Below are 26,418 nucleotides of genomic sequence, written 5' to 3'. Positions count from 1 at the left end.
GATGACCCCAGTGGTTAGCAACCCCAAATAGTTCCTTCATAAATCTGTTTTTCCTATTGCATCTTTATGTAAAACATTTTAAATGCAAAAACATATACAACCCACTGAATTATACCAGTTCTTCCAAACCTCTCTACTAGAGTCAGAGCTTTTAGCTCAATACTTGTGGATTTCAGGACTGTGGAAGATGACTACAAATAGCATGTTAATATACTCTTTAGAGTAATCTAGTAATCTGCATATGTAGATTACTGAAAATTAACACCTCCACTGGAAAAAGATTCACAGATGCCTTTTAGAGAACTGAAAGCCACATATTCCAGTGAATTAGCTACCACAGAGGAATGTAACATTAACTCAGTATCAGAGAAACACTAGGCAGACACAACTGGTTACCACTCAGGACTAAAATTACTAACGCTTAAAATAAGCAAATCTCACAGTTACATGGTTTGAGATTATTTGCTTTGGGGTGAGATGTAACAGAAAATGGACTGTACCAGGGGCCACAGTAAGACAGACTTAGCCTTCTGGCAATTTAAAGTTAAAGGCTGAATCCTTATTAGAGTTTCTATTCTGGTAAATTATTCATTCTTTCTTAGTCTGAAGAAAATCTTCCCTATGTGTACATTCAACATAGCACTGTCTGAATTTAAAAGAATACTGCCACTACAGTCTTGCTGCAAAAATATATGCCAATGGCGATTTTAAGAGGGATAGGTCAAGGTCAGTGTTTGTCTTTGAAGCCACCAGGCAGATACAGAGAATTAGAGGAAATGCACAGAGCAGATTGTGACTGATATCTTAAAGGAAACCACCGTCAGAAACCTCTTGATAACCCAAACTGCAAAGTGGCAAGTGGTTAATTTACGCTGACAGAACAAGGCATGGTTGGGCACTCCCCAGCAAATGCTGCCATCACCAAGAGCCATTGCTCCCCACACCTAAGCTTGTTTGCTGAGGGTATCTGGGTTTTATCCTTCCTCCAGATGCTCAACCACCAAGAATAAGGATGCTCTAGGCATTACTGCCCAAGCAGAGTATCTGACACTGAAGATCTTCCAAGTTCTGCCCTATTCTGCTAAGGCAAACTGCATGTGAAGTACTGTCAGCATGAACGAGACACTTGACTTGGACAGGATTGCAGAAAGAATTCCAGGCCTCCTGGCCCTCAGGTGAAGAAATCTATGATGACTTCAGCTGAGGGAGCAAGTTGGAAAAAACATCTCTAAACCATCACCATCAAGAAGAGCAGAGATCTACTGTTTACTGAAACTTAGTATTTCATTTACAATGCCAAAAAGCACAGGCCTGAAGAACTTGCATAATCAGACACCAAACTAGAACGAATGCAACAGTAAAATTGAAGCGGGGGGAGACCACTCAACACAAAATCCCATACTGACTCCAGAATAGGTTCAAATAATATCTGGTTTTAGTACTCAATAATGCTCTGATGAAAATTATCTTCTTTGGGAGGAGTAAATATTTTTGTCACAGTATTTGTATATCAAAGGCTGTGCGAAAAACTGATATTTCAGATATAAAGTTTTTCTGAGTCTCCTCTGATGATGTAACTGATGAAAAACAACAAGGTTCAAATTGCAATAACCTGCATAAGGTTCAAGTACAAAACTACCAAACTAGAGGTTCATATCTAAGAGCCAAAGGGAACTGGAAGACAAACACATGGAATTTTGAAGCCGCTTTGCCACTTATACAGCTTGGTAGCTGGTACAGTGACCATCCTCTTTGAACATAGTAGAATAGCAGTCCCCAAAACCTCCACTTTCAGTGTGCAGGACAAAGATCCTTAGATCCATGTTGCTTTTTGGAAATAACTTTGCCGAGTTGCTAGGACCTCCACTTCCTAAGAACACAGTCCCCCCAAAAAACCTGTTTTTTCTTCCAAGTTAACCATCAGAAGAGCAGCTGAAGCTGTTTTTGTCTGAATCACACAAACTTTGCTTTAGGTTGATAACAAGAGAAGTGTTAATGCAGCTTTGGTTCCATCACAGCACACAGCAGCTCTAGCTGCAGGCTGTGCTGTTACTGGGTTTTGGAAGATAACTAGGTATTCCAGAATCTCATCATACCCAAATAAAATCTGGCAAAAGCCTACCTTCTGAGGTTTTTAGCACATATTTTTTCCCTTTCATGTCTTGTACACATTTGATGGTGTCTTATTATACTCATTTTAATCACAGCAGTTCAGTGGCAGACTACAAATGAAAATGCAATAGAAACATTGCAGACCCTGTAACAATAGTCAAAACAAAGATTTCCTATGGCAGCTGTCAAATTAATGACATCTCCAAAGCTATCTAAATACAGTATCTGGGCATAAATCCAATTATGTCAATTCTGTCTGAATACCCCAAAAGAGAGACCTACTGGGGTTAGAAGTGGAAATAATTTTAAGCGCAGATTAGCTACATAAGCAGCTCCACTCTTGAAACCAGAACAAGGGAACAAAAACCTAAAGGCATGACATTTATCTGGATACAAGGGAGAGGGGAGAAGGAACTGCTAGACATCTGGCAAAAGGTCAAAGCCAATTACCTTGTCCAAATTTGCCCCCAAGATAATAGCTTCCAGGTCCACTTATTTGAAAAAAGACATATTGACTCAAGTAATTATAAAGATTCTGCTTACCTCTCCATCCTCAACTACCATATTGGTTTTTCCAAAACTTCTTTTTACCAACAAAACATTAACAGTAGTCGTATAACATGCTGACTTCCCAGAAGCACAAAATAAATTTATCTGAAGTCTACATAAAAGAAAATAATATTCTCCCTCATTTTGACAAATGGCATTCATTGACAAAGGGTATTTTCATTTAAGAGTATGACTTCTTGGTGCTTTACTTAAACAATTTTAACTGCTGATTTCCCTTTTTCTTTGGATGTATGTGTTACTGCCTAATTATGTGGCAAATTCTATTTAGTAACCCTGCAACAGGATTCTGTTTATTTGTTACTTTAAAACAGACAAGGATCAAGGAGAAAGGGAAATAGAAAAAACATTCCTTATTATTTCGTTGTTGAATTAAAATACTTTCTTTGCAGACATATTAAAATGTAAGTTTACCTGTTTCCTAAATGAAGCTATTCAAGAGACTGCTATGAAACTAAAGAAAAAAATTGTGTGTGCTAAATAACTGAAGCAATCTATGTTGGTTAGTAAATGCATGCTACCTAGAAAGCCTTATCTCTATTATGAATAGATGAATAAACCTTTAAATACAAGTGTGATGATCAAAAATAGGAGACTGGTTTAGACAAAGTTTCTAAATCTGATCTGTCCAGAACATTTTTCGTGGTGAAGATCTAACTCACTATATATATATTGCAAGTGCTTCTGGTATCAAGACAGCACAAAATTCAGGAGGAAGTAAAGCATTCATTATTAATGTGGCTATATTTAGGATTGCATAGACCAAGCCTGTGCTTCTTACACTAAGGCTCACACAATTAGAAGTGTGTATTTTTTGTTTCTGTTTGGTTTTTTCCAAACAGAATACAGTCATTAGCAATACTCAGAGAAATCTAAAACCACAAAACTATCCTGGGCAAAATCTGGCACACTCTAGAGTACAGAGCTAATTCAAAAAATAAATTCAAAGAAACACCTAATACACAAATGCAGGGTTGCACTCCAGAACTCAAGATAGCCTTAATTCAGAAGCAGTGCCAATGAAGAGCAGCTATATTTTCTTAGGGTACTTGGTCTCAAAATCCTTTTTCAGAGGTATTCATAGACATCTCTTTGTAAGGCAGCAATTTTGGATATTACCAGTTTGAACCAAATTCAATTCAGTAACCCATATGTTTTCTGCTGTTAAAGCATAACAGAATATCAGACACAATAATTTTAACTAAACTTCTAAACTAATAGTAACTTTATTGTATTTACATACAATATGCAGTTAATACATTGAAAATATACAGTTAAAATATATATATGAAAATATACAGTTAAATAAAAATATCTCCCAACTGAATCATGCAATCAGCCTATCAGAAGCATTTTGACAAAGCTTTGAATGCAATTCTTCAGCTACAACTTTCCTCAACTTTCCTTTTTTTTTTTTTTTTAAGGATATATTCAATCAATCCTTTTGTTTCCAGTTTTGTATGAGATTTAATTTTTGCATTTTCTCTCTACAACAGACTGAGCACAGTACCATGAATCCTCCTTCATGTCACACAGGCACTGCAAATCCAATCAAATCCAATTACTACTCCATTAGGTCTCATTTAAATCCCATACGGTATGACAATAAACTGAATGAAATGAGAATCAGCACATTTTTCAACCATCTTTATAGTATGTCATAGATGGCAATCATAGCTTAATAAAATTTCATTTACAAGAAAGAAAATTCAGAGCTACCCTTCTCTGCCAAGCACTTCAGAAAGACTTGGGAAATGCCTCTTCTCACCATCCCTTGAAGAAGCCAGTTGCTATTTCATAGTTCTCAAGCAACTGTCCCTTCTGCTTGTAGTAGAGAAATTTGTCCTGTGCCAATGCTCAAAATGTATGCAAACCATAACAACCACCAGGTGAATTCAATGTTTACTCCAATGGTGTCCCAGTTCTCATTTTCTTGTTTGCTAAGGGTTGTTTGATTTTGTCTGTCTGCTGTTTTTTAAAGATTTCCTGGGTAAGGAACCTTTTGACACAGGGTTACTTCATGCTGGAAAATAGGAAGGGGAGAGCAAAGCAAAACCTCACCAACCTCAAGGGTACTGAAAAGATGATTAATTTTTTAAAAATAAGCTCTTATCCTATCTGTATTTTAAAAACTATCATTGCTAAATATTTCAAAGTAAATTTAGACAACTTTCAGAAGCTCTGAATGCTTGAACACTTCAGTGCAGTTTATTTACAAACACATAATAATTATGTGTCTCTCTCTTCATACAGTATTTCCCAAGCTCATTCAACTACCTAAACCCAAACATTTATAGATGTCCAGGTGTGTCTTTTCTTTTGGGAACAACAACAAAAAACCCAAAAAACTGAAAGAAAACAACTAAAAAATCCCTCATTTGTAGTAGGCAGTCAAAATAGTCAAAGCTCTCTCTAAAGAGTACACAAGAGCCTTGCTGAATAGCTCTTTCCCAATTGCTAACCTGACTAAATCATCTTCCTCGTGCAGGCTACAAATCAAAATGTCATGCTGCCATTTAAACACATGATCTGTTGCTAAAAAACAAAAGCCAAGAAAACATATGCTGTCCACTTTCAAACACACATGCCAAATGCTTTGTTTCTAGAACAGAAAGGCTCAAAGAACAGATTTCTAAATATTTCAGTCATTTTATTATAAACAATTCTAGTTACAGTTTTATTAAATTTTGTTCTTTACATGCCTACTGACAACCTGAGAAACAGATAAATTCCAGACATGGAGAGAGAGGATGCTGATGGGGGGAGAGGGTAATTAAGTAATTTCAAGGTTGGTACTCCAATTCCACAATTAAAATTGGAAGATCTGGGCCAGAACTTTCTAGGTGCAGGGGAGATTAAAAGACAGTAACATGAGGTTGGGGTTTGTTTTTTTTCTTTCTGTGACAAAAGGAAAAAGAAGGAGGAGGCATTTTTCCATGCATATTACTCAATCACATGGGCTTTTCTGGTGTATTTCCAGGGGGATTTCTGCATACACTTTAAAATGGCTTTGTTGACCTGCAGGAACAGAAGCTTCACTAAGAGAAATACAAAGATACTGGCTTCATGATCCAAACATCTTTTGCCTAAAAAGAATATAAGCTCTGAGATTTTAGAATGAATAATGATCTGAAAACACTAAATTTTACTTGTATACTTAAATAATTCGGAAAATTCTGGTTGCCATTAAATGAGTCAGAACAATTTCCTCTCCTTTCTGCATGATTTTAATTATACTGATTTTCTTTATAATTTACCATTCCTCTCAGTAGACTATGATGGCAAATACAGATCCTATAACAAGAACAGATCCTTTAGGGAAGTTACACATCTCAAACTGCAAAGAGCACAAGCATCCCACATGCTTCAGAACACAAAATCTATGACTGTTCCTAAGAGGAACAGTCTCAAAAACTCATTGTTAATTGCTAAAGCATACACATCTTTTATTTAAATTAGCAGTATCACATTTGCCACAATTGCTTTCTTGCTTGACAAATATAAAGTAACAGTTCCCAGTAAAAATTAAGTATTTTCAAAACTAGAACCTACCTACAGACTGTGAACGTATCAAGGGCTCAAATTATAGCTACTGAATTTTTAGAAGCACTAGGTACTTTAAGAAAGCAGTATAATAAGCTTCATGTTCTTAGCGCATTTGACATATGGTGGTGAACAAAACAAAAAAAAAATAAAAAATCAGACAGGAGCAGACATGCTGTGTGAACAGGACTCAAAATTTTGGTGATACTCCAGGAAACCTACCATGACAATACAATATCAAGGATAAAAAAGCATGATGCATCATCTACTACTGGTTCTGACACCATAAACGGGATATAACATTCATTCATTTCATTGCAAAAAAAAATTATCTCACCTCGTATTTTACTAGCTTGTAGTAACTTTACATGTGCAAACTTTTTTCTATCAGAGTTCTTATATTTCCTACTGATGACAGGCATTAATGAGTTCAAGAAGAGTCAATTAATATCCAACATTTTAAAAAATACCCAAAACAAAGCGCCTCAGGCCAATTTATTTTTATTAAAGATATATTATTATCTTTGTGAGATACAAAGGAAACAGAAGACAGAAAAAAGAGCAACTGTACAGAGGACATACCAATCAAAATTTCTAGCATGGGTTTCTGTGCCTATGTAACAAATTTTTGAAGTAGATACTGCCAGAATTATAAACTGTAAGGATAAATGTTACACATTTTGCTTAGCTTGTGTTTCAGAAGATAGTTTTAGCTTTGCCACCTAAAAAAGCTACCTGGCTTCACCACAGAAACATGACTCCTCTTTTCTGCACAATACAACCTGAAGGGAGCTTCAAAATGAGCACTTTGGATCTGAGAACCAAACTCAAAACTGTCACATGACAAAAATGCCTCCTGTTTGAATAAAGCTTGAAGGAAGAATCGGCTCAAAGGAGGATGTACTATTTCTTTGTCCAGCCTTCCAATGTTCCCACAGGCACAAAAACTTCTTTCCTATCCGTGCTCTCCCTGGAGCAGAGAGGTAGGAGGACTGCATGGACCTGCTACTTGAAGACAACCTACACTGGTGAGCAGAAGAGTAGATAATCCCGACTTAAGCACCACGTTTAGAAAGTTATTGGCACATGTTAACCACTCAAATTTATAATGTCTAATTAAAGAATAAGCCATTAGTCTAATACACACACATCCACAAACTTTTAATGGCATCTTGTGTACCTATACAAAAGCTTTACCAAAAAATGGAATGAGATCATGAGGTCCTCAGAAATCAGAATCACACAATTTCTGTGATTCTCAGCAGGGCAGGATTTCCCCCTCCCATCTCAAATGACTGACTCAGGCTAATTACCACCAAATGTTATGAAACAATTCTTCACTAAAAAACCCAACCCAAAACGAAACAAGCCAACCACACAAATCTATCATTTCAAAGAAAATTTGCAGAACCATAAATATGTGTAATTTGATGGCCTAAGTGCAGCAAGAATTCTGCTTCAGATCTACAGAGCTTCTCCAAATAGTACCAACACATAAACGAGATTACAAATCTACCAGTGCTACATTTTGATTGCTAACACATGCTACCATATCTTCCTTAGTGCCATTACCTACAATATCTACCAAGCAATAAAGCTTGGATGGGCACGCAATCACAATATTATTTCAGAATTGCTCTTTGCTGGTGTTTTCAAAACAAGAACATGGATAGCAGATACAGTCTTTTAGTAAGTGGTTGGTAATGATAACTCACATGAGAAGGTCAAGCAGTGAAAAAGAAGATGAAGAAACAAGACAAGAACAGCCAAAATTTTAAGAGGAATAAAGACAGGGAAGGAAAAGACAAGGGAAAAGACAAAGGAAAGGAAAAATACAAACAGAAGACCTATGCAGAGCTTAGTTTTAACTTTACCTTATGACAAACAACCCCCAATTATTACAGTATTCAGAACAATTAGAAAATAAGGGTTGGCTGGTAATAGCCTTGGAACAAACACTGGTTTTGATACAGAGAAATTTGAGAGATAATACATTCAAGAACATTTATATACAATAAAGGAAATACCACCTGCAATGACCATTACACCAGAAGAGCTCAGGTTTTAGCTAGGGTTTTGTATTTGACAGCTTTAACTCTAATCCTGAAAGATAAAACAAAATGCTATCAAATTCAAGTCAGTCTTTCAGAAAGGGAAGAACTGAGGAGATGTTTGTTGCTACTTCTGATCAAAGTCAGAGACACATGATGAAAAGTTCAGCATACAGGGATTCTTCAAATGGCTGACTACATGTTCCATTTGGTGCATTTTTCTAAAGAAATGAATCTTTTTTAAAGATATGAATATACACAGAATTTCTAGAAAAGTTGGAAGAAGAGTTTTGAAACAAATGTATGAAGAAAGAGGACTACCTAACAAATTCACAGTGTACTAATACCCCTCTTAAACTAATCCAAAAGCAGTTTATATATGGATGGCAATTTGAGAAGTGTATTGCCATTCTGACACAAAACTTTGTTTCAAATTTTTTTGTGCATAAAGCAGGTAAAGTTAAAAACTCTAAAATGTCCTTTATTCTATTCCTACCAAAACACACAGAAATTGCATTTCAAAAATTCCAAATTCTTGATTTCTAATCAAAAATTTTCACTGATTATATACTTAGTGCTACATATGGTTTCACAGAATTTCAAAAGCAAAGAACAATGATTTATTACTATTGGGGGATTTCTGTACTCCAGAAGCGTTTAAGTGGAATACAGATATGAACTAAGATTTTGTATTTAAAAAAAAAGTTTGCTTAAATAATTTTAAAAAATACACCATGTCAGAAAGAGGAAGATCATTTGAAAACATATCACACATCAGGGAAGAAAACAAACAAAAACACAAAACATTCAGAAAGAAAGGATATTGTTTTCTCCTTGAAAATTCCATGAATTTTCGAATAGTTGCCCACTGTCACCCAAGAGGACATTAGAGGACATGCTCCCAGCATTAGGAACCCCCCACTCTGTGTCTGTTCAGGCTCCTGAGTGTGGCCTCCTAGCAGGGACAGCTGTCCCAAGAGTCGGAGGAGCACTGCACACACACAGATCCCAAGGGCAGCTCCTGGCCCTCCTGCTGCCACTGGCAAGAACCACAGCTTCCTGCTTCTCAACTCATCAGAATAGCCAACCTCAGCAAACCAATTTGTTAAATAACACAGACCCAACAATCAGTATTCTCTAGGAAGAAGGAAAATATTTTTCCACCTTGTGTGAACATCAGAAACGTTGGTAATTATAAACACCTGTAAAACTGCTCCTTTATATCCCTGTAAGATCATTCCTTTGCCATCACCTTTTTGAAATAACTGGAACACACAACATACTCTTCCATTCAGTGTCAGAAACATCAATTAACTGGCACACAGCAAGTTAAATTGAATCATGAAGATGACCTAACATGGAAGAAACTCAGAATTTCATTAAAAGCCTTAGGGTTTCACACAAATCAAAGAGCATGAGGTGGTGTGTTGGAAGTGGTCATGAACAATTACTGTATCAAGGTACGTTTTTTAAAAGAAAAACTTGGAGGAAAGGATTTAGTAGCATACGATTTCCCCTGTGAACATTCGCTGATTGTTAGGGCAAGAAAGAATTAATTTTACCAAATTCTACCAGCTAAGCAACTATTGTGGCAAAATATTAATCACTCAAATTAGCTGTCTCACAAGTACATTTCTTCCCCTTTCTACATTAAAAAAACTTCAAAATTAATTGTCTTTGATTCTGAAGAAAATTCACAGAACTGTGCAAGCTGATCACACAACTGATCATAAGGAGCTACCTTAATAGCTTGCCCTCTGCAAAGAAGAGACACTGTTTATAACCAAAACCTGAAACAAGTTCCCCAAACATCTTTTCTGCATTTAAAAAGTTTACATATAGTCTCCAGAATGAAAAATAACCCTGGTACAAATACCTTTAGTAATGCTTCCTCAGCTTTTACTAACCAACAAAATCTTAAGAAATCTACTCAAAGTATAATCAATACAGAACCTTTTAAGGAAGCAGAGCATATGCAGAAATAACAGTTCAACAATACTTAAGAACTAAGTTCAGGCATTAAAGTCTGAAAAAGAGGTTTAGGCACAAAAAAGGGTTGGAAATGAAGAATTGAAAATGGTAACAGTTGCCAGTAGCAAAAAAATGCTCAGTATTTCTTACAATCTCCCAGAATAGAATAGCAGCACATAAACTGACAGCCCTGCTGAAATTAGTGCATATTTTGAAACATAAATTACATTACACCTTGCTGCATTAGGATGGTGGCTCAGAAATAAGCACACAATCCCTCCAGCAGAATTTACTTCAAAGCCTTCCCATTCCTCTGCCTACAGAGCTCAGCAATAGATAAAATTGAGAATGTGGTTTTCATTCATTTCTTCCAGGCACTCTAAAATTCACACATGCACCTCAGAGTGGCTTGAAATCTGGTATGCCATATGGCAGTACACTTGTCATTTCCAGAAATATGTTGAATATGTGTTCCAGAGATATAAAGCCCCAATAAAAAAAAAAAAAAAAAAGAAAGAAAACAAAACCAAAACTCCTGAAGCCAACGAATTCTGCTCAAATGCCACCAGCTTTATACTATGCATAACTGGAGAGCCTGGGCTTTGATCAGGCTTCAAAGAATCTCTTCATTTGCCCCAGAAAATAAATCTGATGCCTTAGCTTGTGGCAGCTTATTTCCCTACTGTTTTGCAACTCTGTAAAGTTATTTGCACTTGCCTTAAGTGAGACTGAAGTAGAAATGATACATCAACATCAATAGTAGATTTACACAAACACATTGCACTTGGAGCACAAAGTAAATGATTTACAAGCTGCAGAACAGTGGAGAAGCAGGATCAAGGGTTTTATGGCTATTCCAGTGTGAACCAACTGAAGAAGAAATTATTACTTCTCAATCCTACATAAAATGTTTAATGGTGCACATGATGAAGTAACATTGAAAAAACCACAAAAACCCCCCAAACAAAATCCTAAAGAATTAGGAAACAGATTTTAAAAAAAACTGACAAAAGAAATAAGGCTCTCCTGCTGACTGAAATAATCACACGGTCTCTCCAAGCTCAGCAAATTAGACTAAGATTTAAAAAAAAAATTGGCAGAGCTGAACTAAACATCTTGCTGTTGCCAAATGAGCGAATCCTGTGCTGTAGGTAGAAATCAACTAATTCATCCTTATACTATCATTTCTATTTTCCAGGGGTGTCTGATTTCCACTATTTGCAATTTCTGATTAAATTATCTTTCTTTTCTGAGAAAGAGAACTCGGACTAGCAAGCTGAAATCAAGTAACACTACATGACCACAACAACTTTCCTCCTCACTTTTTTCTTCCAAAGATGTAATAACAGATACAAAGAAACAAAGAATCATTCCCCTTTTTGCAGGCACACACAGTTCCTCTCTTTAAACCTCATATTGCATCTTGAAACTAAGTTATCCCAACACACATCTTTTTACCCCTAAGATGAAAATTAACAGAGAGCAGTAACTGTTGACAAGAAGTGCTTTAGGGGTGATACTAAGTTTTCAAACAGACACAGAAATCAAGAAAATAATCTTACTCCTGAGGGGTGGATCCTATAATCTGTAACAAACTTTCCATGTGCATATTCCATAGAAATACCTGTTTTGGAGACAGTGTATGTTTGCTATTTCTCCAAGTATGCAGAGGTGACTTAGAAAAAAAATAGCATGGAAATACAGGTGATTCTATTATGAGAGTCCAATCCAGACCTACCACAACATTTCTATGAATAAAGAAGAAAATCAGGAGCATTTCAACCACAGCTGGGAAGAATATATTTGCAAGCACCTAAAACAATTCACAGCAGCATCAACTGGGATATGTAACATAGCACAGACACTCTTCCACTACACTAATCCAACAAGTTCATCTCAGACCAGGATCCATTCAGCTGCTGCAGCTGAGGAGGGTTTCAGCCATGCAGAGACAAGACTACCACACACCTGCCACTCACATCTCCTAACGCTGAGTGTATCTGCTCATTGCTGCTGGAGGCAGTGTGCTCTGACAAAGCCAGGGCTTTTTCCCCCGGCATAACAAGCACAGAGCTGCCAGTCGCTGGTGTTGCCATCTAGGGAAGCTATTCCTAGAAAAGCAAGAAGAATGCGTGGGCTGAACTGAAAAGACAATGTAGAAACTAAAGCAAGCAGAAGAGTTCTCTGTAATACAAGAGGTGAAGAAAATCCCCATGTCTGCTAAGATTTAGGCTGAAGAGTAGATCTCTCCCCAACACATTCCACGGCCAATAATTGAGTTTTTCAGGTACACTGAGCTTGTGGGTGGGATGAAAAGTGGCTTCCACATGCTACAGTGAAATTTTACTGTGCCCAGCAGACAAATGAAGTATGCTAAATTTCCTGAACATTTTAATATTCACTGCAAAGCATAGTAAAACCAAATAAAACCCTAGAAAATCTGCACTTTACAGAACTTTCCATATATTTTGCAGATGGCATTGAAACCATCTGCTGATGCTGCCAGGACAATTCAAGAACCACCAAAATCTGTGTTTGACAAGTCCAGACCTACTGTAAAGAAAGGAAAATCTGAATGACTTCAGCATGATACATAGACATGCTCCTCGATAATACAGATTACATTTCTTCTTTAATCATTCTTCCAATGAAAGCACTGTGAAATTCAACTTCTATGGTACTTTTAATTGCAGTTGCAGGAAACAAAAAAAGCTGTCAGCTACTGAAGCCTCACACACATCACCATCCTCCCACAGCTATTACTAAACTGACAGAAGAACTAGATAAACCATTCTCACACTGGCACATATAAAATGCTGAAGAGCCAGAACCAATTCTCAACTGCACATACACTTCTTTTAATCATCATTTCCTTCCTCCTATATGTGCTTTTCTTTACAAAGTTCCAAATCCAAAACTCAGTAAAGTTAACTAAACACATTCATAAGTGGCTTGAGTATCATAACTCAGCTGATTAAATATTTGGAAGAGTTCACCTGGTGGCTTTGAAGTGCAGCAGAGGACCAATTCAGGGCTTTGCAAGTGGCAATATACTTCATCTACCAGTAAAGTGGTAACAATCCTTTAGGTAAAACAAAGCCAAAAGATTCAAGATGGGAAATGAAGCTATAAACAGTAAGAATGCAGAAGTTTACTTCCTGTATGCAAGGTCAGCAAACTATTATAACATCAAGGTACATGCCAGTCTCTTCCTTTCTTATTTACAGATTTAGCCTTTAAGGTGTCCAGTGCATTTTTTCAAGCTCTTGCTACCTATTGTAATTCTATACTTACAGATCTTCCTGCATTCCAAGACAATTATTTTTTGCTTTGATGCTTTTTCCCTTGGATGTTTTCCAGATGAAGTTCTAAATTGAAGTTCAGCAGAAAAACGATCAGAGCACCACATTTCAATAACAGAAGCATTGAAAGTGTGGCCTTCAGTGTATTAAAGTCATTGCTGGAAGCTACATATGAAAATATATTACCCACCTCAGAAAACCCTCCATTGTTATAATTTGGTCATTTCACACATCAGTGATCAATCCCAGCTGAGCACATTCTGCAAGTCTATACATAATGATAAAAAATTAGACATACTTGAGAAAAATTTAAGTCTTTCCTTTGTGAACAAGTATATTCTCCTAGTGATTTCATACAGAATTCACATTTCTACTGCTTCTTGGTATGAAGCTAAACAAGGTGGAGGTATACAAATTGCTGGTTACAAGGGTCAATGACTCAGCAATCTGCATTATGTCCATTTTGCAGCAAAAGCCGATAAGCACAAAACAACTACTTTAAAAAACAATCTTGGAAGTATGTCCACACAAAACTTTTTAAAATGTACATATACATTTGGGGCTACTAACTGTGAATCATATATCCTTTGTCTAACCCTTCCTGAACTCAAGATTTCTATTTTCCAACTCTCTTTCCTTTACCTGCCCTTAAAATCTATACATTTCAGATCATTGTTGCATATAAAGTCCTCAGAATCAGCAGCTGTTACTAAGTATATTACAGCACATCTACAAGCTGAAAACCTACCTGAAAGGTTACATTTCATTTCAGTACAGAACAACACAGACTTTTTAGAACAGCAATGTTCTGAAGAAGTATTACAAAAAAGAGAATATCCAGCTATTGGAAAACAGAAAAAGCTGAAATAATACTGCTTCCACCATTCCCCCAAAACCCTATGACACTGGGATCCAGTGCTGAACCTCATCACACAATTCCCTCTATAGCAGCTCTCCCACACTACAAAGAGTGGACAAGCAGAAGGAGGAGGATGTATAGTGAAGGAAAGTCCAGTATAATTTTTATACAATTCATCTTAGCCCAAAGACAGTTCATACTGGTAAATCCTACCCCAATTTGTACCACATTAAGTTCAGATTTAGTTAATCATTCCCAAATGCCAAGTTGCAAGCATATACCTATGAAGGTGGAAAATGAGAATAGGATATTCTGCAGAATAACCTGTAAAGCACCCTACACTTTCTCCTTCCCTGAGCAGATATAAGCAATCAGACAACCTCATTTCTGTGACTGTATGCAACTACATATTATAGTTAGGATAGAGAGCCAACAAAACACTAACAAAAATATCTTCATCCAAATCGTATTCACAGCTGTTAATTTAATGGAAAGACTCTTCCAGCATGAAGAATACATGAGTAATAGCCTCCACGGGAACTTTAACAGCAGATCGTTAGACAAAGGGCTTCACAGCACAGCAGCTGGACGCCATTCAGCTACCTGACAGCCCCTGTGCTGCTTGGAAAGAGTGCATTAACCACAGGATGTGGCTTTCTGAGGCAGCGACTGCTGCTGCCCGGCGCTGCAAAGGGAACAGAAGGGAGATGGGGTAAGGAGGCAGATTCGGATGCTTTGAAAGAGGTATTAGGGCAAAGGGCTGCATGATGCAAGACAACATATCACACACAGCAGCTGCAGGAAAACGGATTTCTTCACAAAACAGTTACACACGGTCATTTTAGCCTCCCATAAATTTACAGTACTTCAAATCAATGCCACTGAAAATTCTTGAAGACAATGCACAATATTTATTTATTATATGTCTCAATGTAAAAATGTTTCTTCTTATTTAAGGAAATATATATATTGACTGACCCATGTGGGAGCTCACCCCAATACCCTAGCACAATTCCAGAATATATTCACAGAAGAAGGAAGTTAAAAACAATTATACAGAAATACTGTAAGCACAGGTTCAAGCATATTCTCGTTTCAGAAAGTTCATCAACTCTACTTCTGCACATCATGTACCTGCAATGTTACAGTCAAATCTTACTCATTCCCAAATGTGTGTAATCATGCTAGACAGATTACATTTTTTTTCTCATTTTATCTAATATTTTATTTTCTTTGCTTAAATATTTCTGCCATATGAAGGGATTACAGACAACCCAAAAACATGTCCACTTACAATCATGGCTATTCCCAGTCCTAATTATCTACAAAATACTGTGTAATGGAAAAGGTGGAGGGAAAAGATTAACAAAGCAAAGACACAGATGATCACCATCAGTTTAGACAGCACAATAATCAAGGTGTGTACCAACTAAATCAGAGATTTTCTTGAATTAAGTATTTACAAATTCATAAAATAAAATGGCACTTCCCTAAGAAAATCTAAAGTGCATGTACACAAGTGCCAAAACTGTGAATTATATTGATACCAGGTGCAAGTACTAATATTGAGATTTGGAGTTTTGATTGCTGTTGTGTTTTGTGGGGGTCTTCTTAATATCTAGTAGGTGCCACAATTTTAGAACAATAGTATCAACAATTTAAAAATCCACTGAAATCCAGCTGCTTAATATCAGGCATGACATCCTGCCAGTTAAGCACATCCTGCCTGTGCCAGTTAAGCACATCCCTCACATTCAAAAAACCTGTGGCAGGAAAGTCAGGAAAATGGCACAGGAACAAGAGCCAGGGGCTGCTACCAGTCAGGTGGGCAACAGGCAGGCAGAGCTGACTAGGGAGCAGCATTGGAAAAATGACCTCTTCCTAGCACAACTCCACCTTGACTCACCTGCATTCATGACTCACTGACATCAGATTCAGGCATCAGATTCTTGCTACTTTTGAAGAATGAAGCATTTAAAATTTTACTACCTGCTTAGCAAGCACAGTATAATCTACTAAATACCAAGCTGCTTCAGATACTATGTACACTCAGTAATGGTAGGTATGCCATTGCTGCAGAAGAGTAAGTCAATGGCCATTAATTCAGATTGCAGTAATGTATGGTATCTTCTTTTAACCACAAGTATATCACTTATATTAACTCAAAGGAATCCAAATGACCAACTACTTAACCACTAAAATTATCTATCTGGAAAGAAGGAAAAAGAATATCAAAGAACAGAACAGACAATTCACAAGGGCAAGCTGAAAATACTTTTATAACAGAACATTGAAATCAGGTCTAGCTGCACCATTAAACAATCTAATACAGTTAAAACATGGGGGGGGGGGGGGGGGGGAAGCATTTTAAAAGTTATGAATTTCCATGATCTGCCAAACCTGGGTTCCTCCAGAACAGGCATTACAATCCTCAATGCGTTCAAGAGCCTTTCTTGCATCACATTTTAGTTCTCCCATTTTTTCCTGTTTTCATTCATTTTTGCTTTCTGTTTTAAATTCTAGGTTTCCACATTTTTAAATAAAACACCAAAATAACTAATTCCTTGTTATCCCCTAAAGGAGTAACTTCCTTTTCCATCAATTTAAGCAGGCATTATATCAAGCACTGCCTGATCCATATATGTTCTATAAGAGCTCAGTATTATTGTTCATTAAACAATCCTAAAGTACTAGGAGCCCCACTGACTTTATGGGACTGCTGGAAAAGTAATGTCATACACAATGTATAGGTGTAAACTCTGTCTCTGAAAATAAGCTGGCTGTGTGACACTACAGCAGAAGTTCCATAATTCAGTATACATGTTGTGACAAGTAAAGAATGTGTAACTAGGAAAGAATTGACCTGCAAGGTAGCAGTGGTTCTTGTCTTGAAAAAGATGTGCATATGGCTCAGCTTCATGTTTTGTAAATAAGAGACGTTCACTCCAATGGGAACACTACTAGTACTAAGCACATGCTTGCATTCTCACAGGGCCACAGAAATGGAGGGAGAATTTGGGATACAAAACAAAGGATGAAACTTTGCAAAGCTTTGACACTGTGTCTTCCAGAGAGGTGAAAGAAATACCTGAATAGAATAAAATAAACATCCAGAATCTCCTGTCAGCAAAATCAGAAAGGATCCTAAAGGATTACAACCAAGAGTATTATAAGACAAGAATAACGGAGGAAGACAAACATTGTCACAGTAATGACATTATCCAGACTTTAACCGTTTTTTGCCACAGGAAGTCTATAACATTTCAGTTCATTATGATTCCCCATGCATCCCTTAAGAGCCTCAAAGCTCATAAAAATGATGTGTCATATTTTGATACTTGTGCTAAACACAAGCTTTGTGATTACCAGTGTTTAAACTCAACACAGTCCACACCACCCTTACTGAAATATCTGATTAAATTTCTAATATTCATGAACTAGAATTTTAATATTGAATGCTCAAAATGATTTAGGTCTTTTGATGTAACAGAACATAAGTCCTTTAGTGTCAAGTGGAAGGCAGATCCTTTATCATGGCATTAATTATTTGGGATATTAGCATTATTTCTTTCTCTATTTGAATTAAATGGAATTCAAAACAGTGTGAATTTATGAATAGTCCACAATATAATTATTTCTGTATTATCCCTGCAGCACTAGCAGAAAGACTGCCAACAGACCTGAAAATGTAAGGGAAGGAGACTGATCATCAATTTTCCTTTTCACCTTTTTTCTGAAAGGCGGGAAAGGTAAAGCTCAGGATGTTTATACTCTTAATGGCTTCACTCTTTTTTATAATGTAAAAATACCCATCTTTATACTTATAAATGCCACCTACATTTTTTGCATTCAACATGCAATGATTAAAGGAAAGCACAATTAAACAAGATATACCATAACCAACTTCTTTTATGACTGGAACAAAAACATTCTTAATTAAAACCACAAAGCTGAAAAAATAGCAGGGATTTTTACAAAATTTCAATACTCACTGGGAAAAATGCTATGTCTTCACTTGCATTTCCAAAGTTGCTACAAACACAGAATTCCAAGTTCTGGTAGAAAGGACTAATTAAAGATGAAAACATGGTACTTTCTTCCTAGCACCTAAACAGTACCAATTATCATTTCACTTATATTACACGTATAGCCAGACAGTATTGCTAACAAAAGTAATTCATAACTATAAATAAATAAATACACCACCACACAAGAAAAACTGCTGTTTGCAGGTCATTTGAGTCAGTTACCAAAGCACTAGATATTGACAGACCATAATCCAGCTTAACACTCCAATACAAAACACACAAAAACCAGCATTTATATGGTTTTACCCAACTTTCAGGACTCCTTCAGTCCAGTTAAACCAGAAACACCTGGCCAACTGAGACTGCAACCTTACAAATAAACAACAGCCAAACCTATAAATAAACCAAATAAGCCATTTGTGTCACTGACTGGCCCTGTTTGTAGCCCATCTACACAGGTGTCAGCTCCTGGCCCTGCTGCACTCTACTGAACTACCATAGAGTGTTTGCATCATCAATGACTGACAGCACTAACATAAAATGAAAAAAAAAAAAATCAGTGAACAGAGTGCTTGTTTCCAACCTAACAAATAATCAAAACCTATCATTCTGCTTTTGCTGAAATTTTTACTAAAAATACTAAAGGCATTTAAAACACATGCATTTTTGAAGTGACTGGATGAAGTCCAACTACCTTTTTTTCTCTCCTACTATTCAGCAAACAAATTTTCAATCTAAAATTACCAACTAAATTTTCAACCAACATTAAATCTATTTAAAATGAAAACTCAAAGGATACTTGTAAAAACAAACTAAAAAAAACCTTGAACTCAAACCAAGAAAAAGCCTAAAGTAAGTTTTGCTAAGCCAGGTGGCAGTGTGCATTTGCAGCAGCCCAAGTCCCCTGTGGTAGAATCCAAAATCCTTGACATGCCATCATTCAAGACCTGTCAAATTTGATAACACTCAGTGTGTGTCTGGAAGGACACCATCCATTCAGGGAAATGAACGTGTCATTTGTTGTCATGACAGCTATCAAAATTCAGCCCGAGACCATATCATAGAGCCACATATCTCTCCTTCTGCACTAAAAGGTTGAAAAATACTTTCCTTGTCGTCATCCTAAACATCATTAGGATGTCAACTAAGAAGTCAGCTCCCCTAAAACAGCAGTGGCCCAGGATGGCGCTGGGAGCCAAGTCCAACACACAAGGGATGTGGGAGAAAACAAGTGTGATGGATACACTGCTATTGTAATACCAGGAAGGAAAAACCTTGCAGCCGTGGTATGCTGAGGGTGTTCTTACTGCATTAAAACCAAGAGATCAGTATGATCAATGCTTGGGACTCTGCTTTGGCATCAGTGCCAGGTTTTGCTCAACAGGAGGCTTCATTTATTGCTGTTCCTTGAAACATTTATTAGTCCAGAATGCTCTAGAAAATTTAGAGCAGTTTAACTCTCCATATACAGATTAGGTTTTTAACAGGACATAGTATCCCTCTTCTCTCCCAAACCTATGAAAAGACTGAAGGAATTTAGTGTTTTATTTTACTATATAGTTAACTAATACTTAATTGGTATACAAAAAAAAGCATTATTTCAGCCAACTTAAATTTGACAAGGATGAGTTAGAAAATCCTACTATCTTTCATTTATAGTTATATGCTTAATGAATACCATGATTCCTTTCTAAACCTTCCCACCCTTGCAAGGATCTAATCTTATTTTGAAGGAAAGCTTTAAGGGCTTTTTGAAAATAATATAAATAAGAACAATACAGTTAAATTCAAAGTGAAATTGACAAATTTTTTTTCCAAGAGCTTGCTTCTATTTTCTTAAAAACAGAACACATACTTTTTAAATTATGCACTGCTAGCAGAACCAATAATCTCACCCCAGCATGAGCAAAAAGCACCTGCCTCTGTTGACCCTCTTCCCGTTCTCCAGCAGCATCTGATGGCTCCTCTGTATTTACACAGAGCTGACCCAGTGTAACCCATAGGGAAAGACAGGCAAGAGACAGCACGCAGCTAAAAGCAGCTTCTGACACTGTAAGAGGACGTGACCCCGACTCGGAGGACTGCATCAGGAAGAGTATCCACAGTCTCCAGCTCCTCCATACTTCAGTACCTGCTTTCACACTCGTGTTGCTTCTCTTCATAAGGCCCTCATAAATACTCTGATCGTTTCTGGAATGTAAAAACTTCAAACACTTCAGAAGGCTATAATCTGCCTTTCTATCAAATAGGTCATAAACTGAAGGCCTGCTCATTTATTTTTGATTATTAATGCCCCACCTATCCAAACAGCACAACTGCTGAAACGTAACAGGCTCCCTAACTATATTTCTTTTTCTGATTAAACATCTTATTTGAAACAAAGTTTGTATTTAATTTAATTAACTATAAAACATATTTTTAAAAGGAGGCTGTCTAAGACAATTGCTACCTGATTCTGTAAAATACTACCTTTTTTGTCTAATAAAATTTCTGCTATATTCTATCTGTGGTTTATCTCACTACCTGTTTTCATGTCTGTTTCTATGGCTGTGTGTACTCTGCATACAGTAACTGATATGAGTTGATGAAAACTGGGTAAGGTAAAAACATACCCGTATACAATTTGATTTTGCACCTGTATTTTGTCACAATTTTAAGAGAGAAGCAACACTTTTGAGAATTCGGGATATGCCAAGTGCCCCATGTTTACCACATTGTCTGCTCCACCAAATAATCAAGCAGTAGTTACATGTCACCATATTAATACTGGCGAAGGAGATCAGGACCAAAACCAGCATAGCAAACCTACAGTGCAAAAAAGCCTCTAAGCCACAAAGTTTGTTTTTACAATTGTGAACAAATACAGACTATACCAGCATGCCAGAGCTTCCACTCTAACAAATGTTTTTCATAGTATGAGTATTTCTAAAACTTTACTTGATACCAGGGTTTTATGTATAGCTGCAGTAATTTAAAATGCAATTGGCTGCTATTCTCTAATCTCTAAGATTTATTCCTCTGCACCCGAATTCTTAAAATACTCAATACTCTATGAAAGCTTAAAAATGTACACTATCAGGCACACAAATGTATTATTTATGCTGGGTTTAAACTATAAACTTCATTAATAGCAAGAAGCAAACTGATTTGTTGTGTCACAGATACTTAACTGAAAATAAAAATATATATTTCATATTGCAATGCACTTTCAACTTACTCATGTCATTAGCATTTATGAAAATTAAGAATTCTTATGAGGGGGAAAAGAAGATTACTTTAAGGAAAATAAAACAAAACAACAAAAACTTACCATTTTGAAGAATTACTTTACACACTACAGAACAAAGCAACAGTTTAATTGGGCAGAACACTGTTGATGAAGAAAACTAATCGGCCTAATTAATTTGCAGGAAAAATTTAAATTGGAACTACCTAAAATGGAAATAATTTGGATTCCTGGGCCAACATGCAGAAATCTGCTAAGCAAAACAAACAGAAAAGTCATTTTTCAAAAGGTGTACCAGGATCTCATGTAGTAAAGACTTGACAATGGTGCACAGGTGAAATGATTAGCGCAGGTCTCACTTCTTCACCTCAGGATGACAAAACAATGCTATTTCTCACACTGCAAACACCATCCCAGCTCTCTAAACATCGTTCACTTCAGGAACTAGTAAGAATGCCTGACTTTCACTCCCTGGAAACTATTGTTCTACAACATTTCTGTATACCTAGTAAATACAAGGACAAAGGACATTTAAGCTTATTATTTGATGAGAAGGAGAAAGCAGCTCTCCTGCAGAGTGCCTCAACTCTCTGCCTTTTTGACACACCAGATGACCTACTTTGGGGGAGCAGGGGTCCAGCAACGAGCACCCAGCACCTCACCCTAGGCTGACTGAACAAACCAAAACACGGCAGCACCTGGTTTCCGTTTTCAAACTCCCTCAAACACCTCTAATGAATCCACATCAGCAATCCCCCTTCCACAAAACACAGCAGGAGCAGGGTTTGGGAATACCCACAGCCTAGAAACAATCAGTCCCTCAACATAAACAGAAAATATTTTTCTAGAACGTATGCTTTATATTCAAAGATGCCTTGGTTTTGATTTCAAACCTGCTGCAAATAAATTGATACAGCACCTGTCTCCATGAGTCTGGAAGCAGCTTTAATGCTCAAGGAGCATGAGAAATGCAGATACTCTGGGTAGTTTTGCTGCTGCTCAAGACCACGACCAGCAAACAGCTATCTGGGTATCACTTTTCGAGTTGCTATTGTTATAGTTTCTACTGAGGAAAGCCATGAGAACTGCAAAGGATTAACATAGCAACAGCAACACAAGGCACAGATAAAACAAAGGCTGGAAAAGCAGCAGACACTGCTGACCTTGTCCCTCTTCTTTATATAGCAGAAGATGTGAGGTGACATAGAAGAGAGCAAACACCTTTCCTCAAGCTTTCAGACAGCTAACCAAGAAAATAGAGAAGAAAAGAGAGGAAGGGGAGGTAAGTTCTCTTTCTGTAAGGCAACAAGGCAAAGGCTGAACTTCTGAATTTATCATATGTTCAGTAGTCTGGATGTAGTAAAAAAAGATCATCCACACTATGAAGGGCTAACTCCGCTATTAGTTTTGGGAAATAATGCAAAAGAGATTTTGTGTATCTTTTTTTTTTCACAAAAGCAATCGAAATGTAATCTGGTAGAAGTAGGAGGCAAATGCAACAGCTAATGTTGCAACAACAGAACAACAGCAACAAGAGCTAGCATTATAATGAATCTGTATCTGTTTCATGGCCTATATAAAAATATTTGCTAATTACAGCCTTGATCTTCATGGTACAGGTGCCTTCTATTGCTACATTTATTCACTGTTCCCAAAAGTGACATCTTCTGTCAAAGTCACAAAAAGAAAGTCAGTTACAAAGACAAAGCGATCTGCTTAACTTCTTAAAAACACACTTGGGTGAGACAGATGCTTTCGATTTCCAGAGTTGTGAAATCAATATTTCAGAGAAGCAACAACATTACATCAGAAATTATAATCCTAAAAATGAAAACACAGTACCATTAACATAATCTATGTGGTGCTGCTTCAGATTCCTAAAAAGCAACGACAAAACAAGTACTTTCAAACAGAAATTCTTCATAATCTCCTAGCCAGTGAGTCCTTTCAAATTCCTTCATATTAAGTTACCAGTCCAAACTCCCCATGATACAAACCACGCGTGGTTAGGCCATGAAAATTTGTTTTTACAAAGGGCACTACCACATTTCATGAAAGAGAAATCTAATTCTCCCACGTTAAGCTGCTAGAACAGCAGCAGTATGTTCCTCAGAAAAAAACAAGCTTCATGGGAAGAAACACTGAAGAATGCTTTAAACTCTTGCCGATTTTCAGTCACCGTACAACTTTTAAAACAACAAAAGGTTTCTCTTTGTTTTACAAAAACACGATAGTTCAGAGTGAAATACTGCATAGAAGTCACGGAATAACCCTTATGCACACAGAGAATCACATTCACTGTTAAAAAACAGTAGAAGATATTAACATAGAAACTAGAGCTGAGAGCTCTCATGATCAGCCAGCTGCAGGTCAGACCTGAACTACAAACCTGAATCCTGATCTGGCAACCTGATCTTAGATAGGCCAAAGTGCCCACCCTGCCAACAAGGGGTAGCTGTTAGGCTGGGCAGATTTTTAATTAAAAACAGGGCGAGAAGACTTACAAACTTCAGCAATTTTCTTCTCAAAACACGCAGGGATGCGCTTCACTGAACATTCATTACGTGAGGTGTAATTTTACCTTTATGTCCTTTACCTATACTGGCATCGACCGAGGCCATAGCGCACCGCGCGCCTTGAGAAAATCCGCGGCCTCAGCCCTATTGAAGTCGAAAGTCGGTGACGGAACGAAAAACGAACTGAGCGGACCGAGGGCGATGTCCCCGCCGCAGCCCGGCGTGCTCGCCCGCCGGTCCCCGCGCGGGGCGGCGGCGCTCCCGCCCGGGAAACTTTGGGGCTGCGCCGCGCTCCGGCCGGGAGGAGCTGCCCGCCTTCCCCCGGCGCTGCCCCAGCCGCCGGATCCACCGCCTCTATTCACCGGAGCCCCGCGAGGGGTGCGGGAGTGGCGTCCCGGCCCGGCGCTGCCCCCCGGCCGGGCGGCACAAAGCAGCGGCTGTCACACGCACGCACACACACGAGCGGCAACTCGGGAGGATGAGGAGGAGCCGCCCCCGAGCCCCCCTCCCGCCCCCCGCAACTGGACGTGGCACAACGAACACTCCTCCCGCTCCGGGCCCCCCGTGCCGCCCCCGGCAGGTACCGGCCCCTCCTGCGCGGGGCGGCCGCGGAGCCTCGGCCGCACAGGTGACACCCGCCTTTCCCCCGCTCCCGACGCCCCTTTCCCGTGTCGTCCCCCGCGGCCGACGCAAGTTTGCGGCGGGCCCCAGCCCCCGCCTCGGCCCCGTCCCCGTCCCGCCCGCGGCCGCGCTCACCTCCGGCCGACCGGCGGGGAGCGGAGCGGGGCGGGCAGCAGCGGCGGGGAGGCTCCCAGCCCAGGCGGGCTCCGCTTCTTTGTCTCCTCGGCGGCGGCGCCCGCTCGCTCCCCCTCCGCTTCCCTCTGTCCTTCCCCGGGCGGATGCGGGCCGCGTCCTCCGAGAGGGGCCGGCTGGCTCCCCCCGCTTCCCCTTCCTTCTCCTCCCGCGCTCTTCACCGGACGCGTCCAAGGCCCCGGCCCTCGGCGGCGGCAACGGCGGCGGCAGCTCCGCTCCCTGCCTTCCCTCTGCCTGCTGCGCCCGGCGGCGGCGGCCCCTCCTCCGCGAACCGCCCCCCCGGCACAGGCACAGCCCCCGCCCCCGCCCTGCCCTTCCTGCCGCTGCCGCTGCCGGGATCGCGCGGGAGGAGCTCTCCGGGCTCCCCCTTGCCCGCCGGGAGGGCTGCTGCTCCCCCGCCCCAGCGCAGGAAGGACGGGCAGGGACAGCCTGGGTGGCTCCCTCCCCTCTGCGGGAGGACCTCTCCGGGACCGGGGGGCGGGGCAAAGGGGCCCCTGCCCGGGAGGAGCGCTCTGACACCTCCTTCCCCTTCCATCCCCGTGAGACCCGGGGAAGCTGCCCCGCTGGGAGCGGAAGCGCCCGGGAAAAGTACTGGCGAACGCTGAAAGACCCGGGGGTGGGGGAGACGTGCGCGCTTCGGGGCTGGGCCGGGAGGAGCGCCCCGGAGCGGGGAGGGGCGCGCCGGGGTTCGCCCCGGGGCTGCCACGGGCCGGGCGCTTCACGGGCCGGGAGCGCGGCGCCGCTGCCGCCGGGGAATTTCCAGCCGCGGTATCGGGGCGCTTCCGCCGCGGCCCATTAGCCGCGGGGCGGCCGCAGCCGTAGCTCTTCTCTTCCCGGCCCTTCTTTTCCCTGCCGGCCCGGGGCGAAGTTTCAGCCTCGGTGCCCAGTAGATCAGCCCGGTCGAGCGGTAATTGGTAGGTGCTGTGCCCTCGGCAGAGCGTGTGGGCGCGGCGGCCACCCCAAGCCACAGATTCTGAGAATATCCGGTGTTGGAGGAGACCCACGAGGCTCATCGTGCCCAACTCTTTGCCAAGCATAGGACACTTCAGTAATTCCACCATGTGCTGAGAGCACTGTCCAAATGCTTGTTGAACTCTGTGATGCTTGGTGCTGGGGCGCCTTTTGCAGTGCCCAAGCAGCCTATGGGTGAAGAACCTTTTTCTAATATCCAGCCTAAACCTCCCCTGACACACTTCAGGCCAGTCTCTGGGGTAAGCCAATTCTGAAACAGAGGCCCGTGGCTGGGTGTTATGTCCAGCCTGTGCCACCTGCTGTGCCTCTCCACTCACGGGAAAGATCTCCACGAGTGATTAAAGGCAGAGGACAGAAGCATCCCATCGTGGCCCTGGTCTCTAGTGGGAATAGCCAGCCTGCCAGCCCCAGTGCTTTCCCCTTGGCACACTCCCCCCGTAGTGTCCCTAGGCTAAGGG

The 26,418-nt window shown here is 39.8% G+C and overlaps 1 protein-coding gene across 2 annotated transcripts in view; it reads right to left on the bottom strand.

Moving 5' to 3' along the window:
* NCK2 (NCK adaptor protein 2) overlaps positions 1 to 25,233 on the bottom strand; it is an 83,808-nt gene extending 58,575 nt beyond the window's left edge. The window contains exon 1 of one of the 2 annotated variants that reach the window (XM_030279024.4): positions 24,932 to 25,233. The gene's annotated coding sequence lies outside the window, so the exon portion shown is untranslated. The remainder of the gene's footprint in view (positions 1 to 24,931) is intronic. The other variant, XM_030279034.4, reaches the window with a different exon arrangement.
* Between the last annotated feature and the right edge of the window lie 1,185 nt (positions 25,234 to 26,418).

This window comes from Taeniopygia guttata, chromosome 1 (genome assembly GCF_048771995.1).
Source record: "Taeniopygia guttata chromosome 1, bTaeGut7.mat, whole genome shotgun sequence".
NCBI classification, from domain to species: Eukaryota; Metazoa; Chordata; class Aves; order Passeriformes; family Estrildidae; genus Taeniopygia; species Taeniopygia guttata.
Note: the sequence above shows the minus strand (reverse complement) of the source record. Positions and strands in the feature narration are given on the sequence as shown.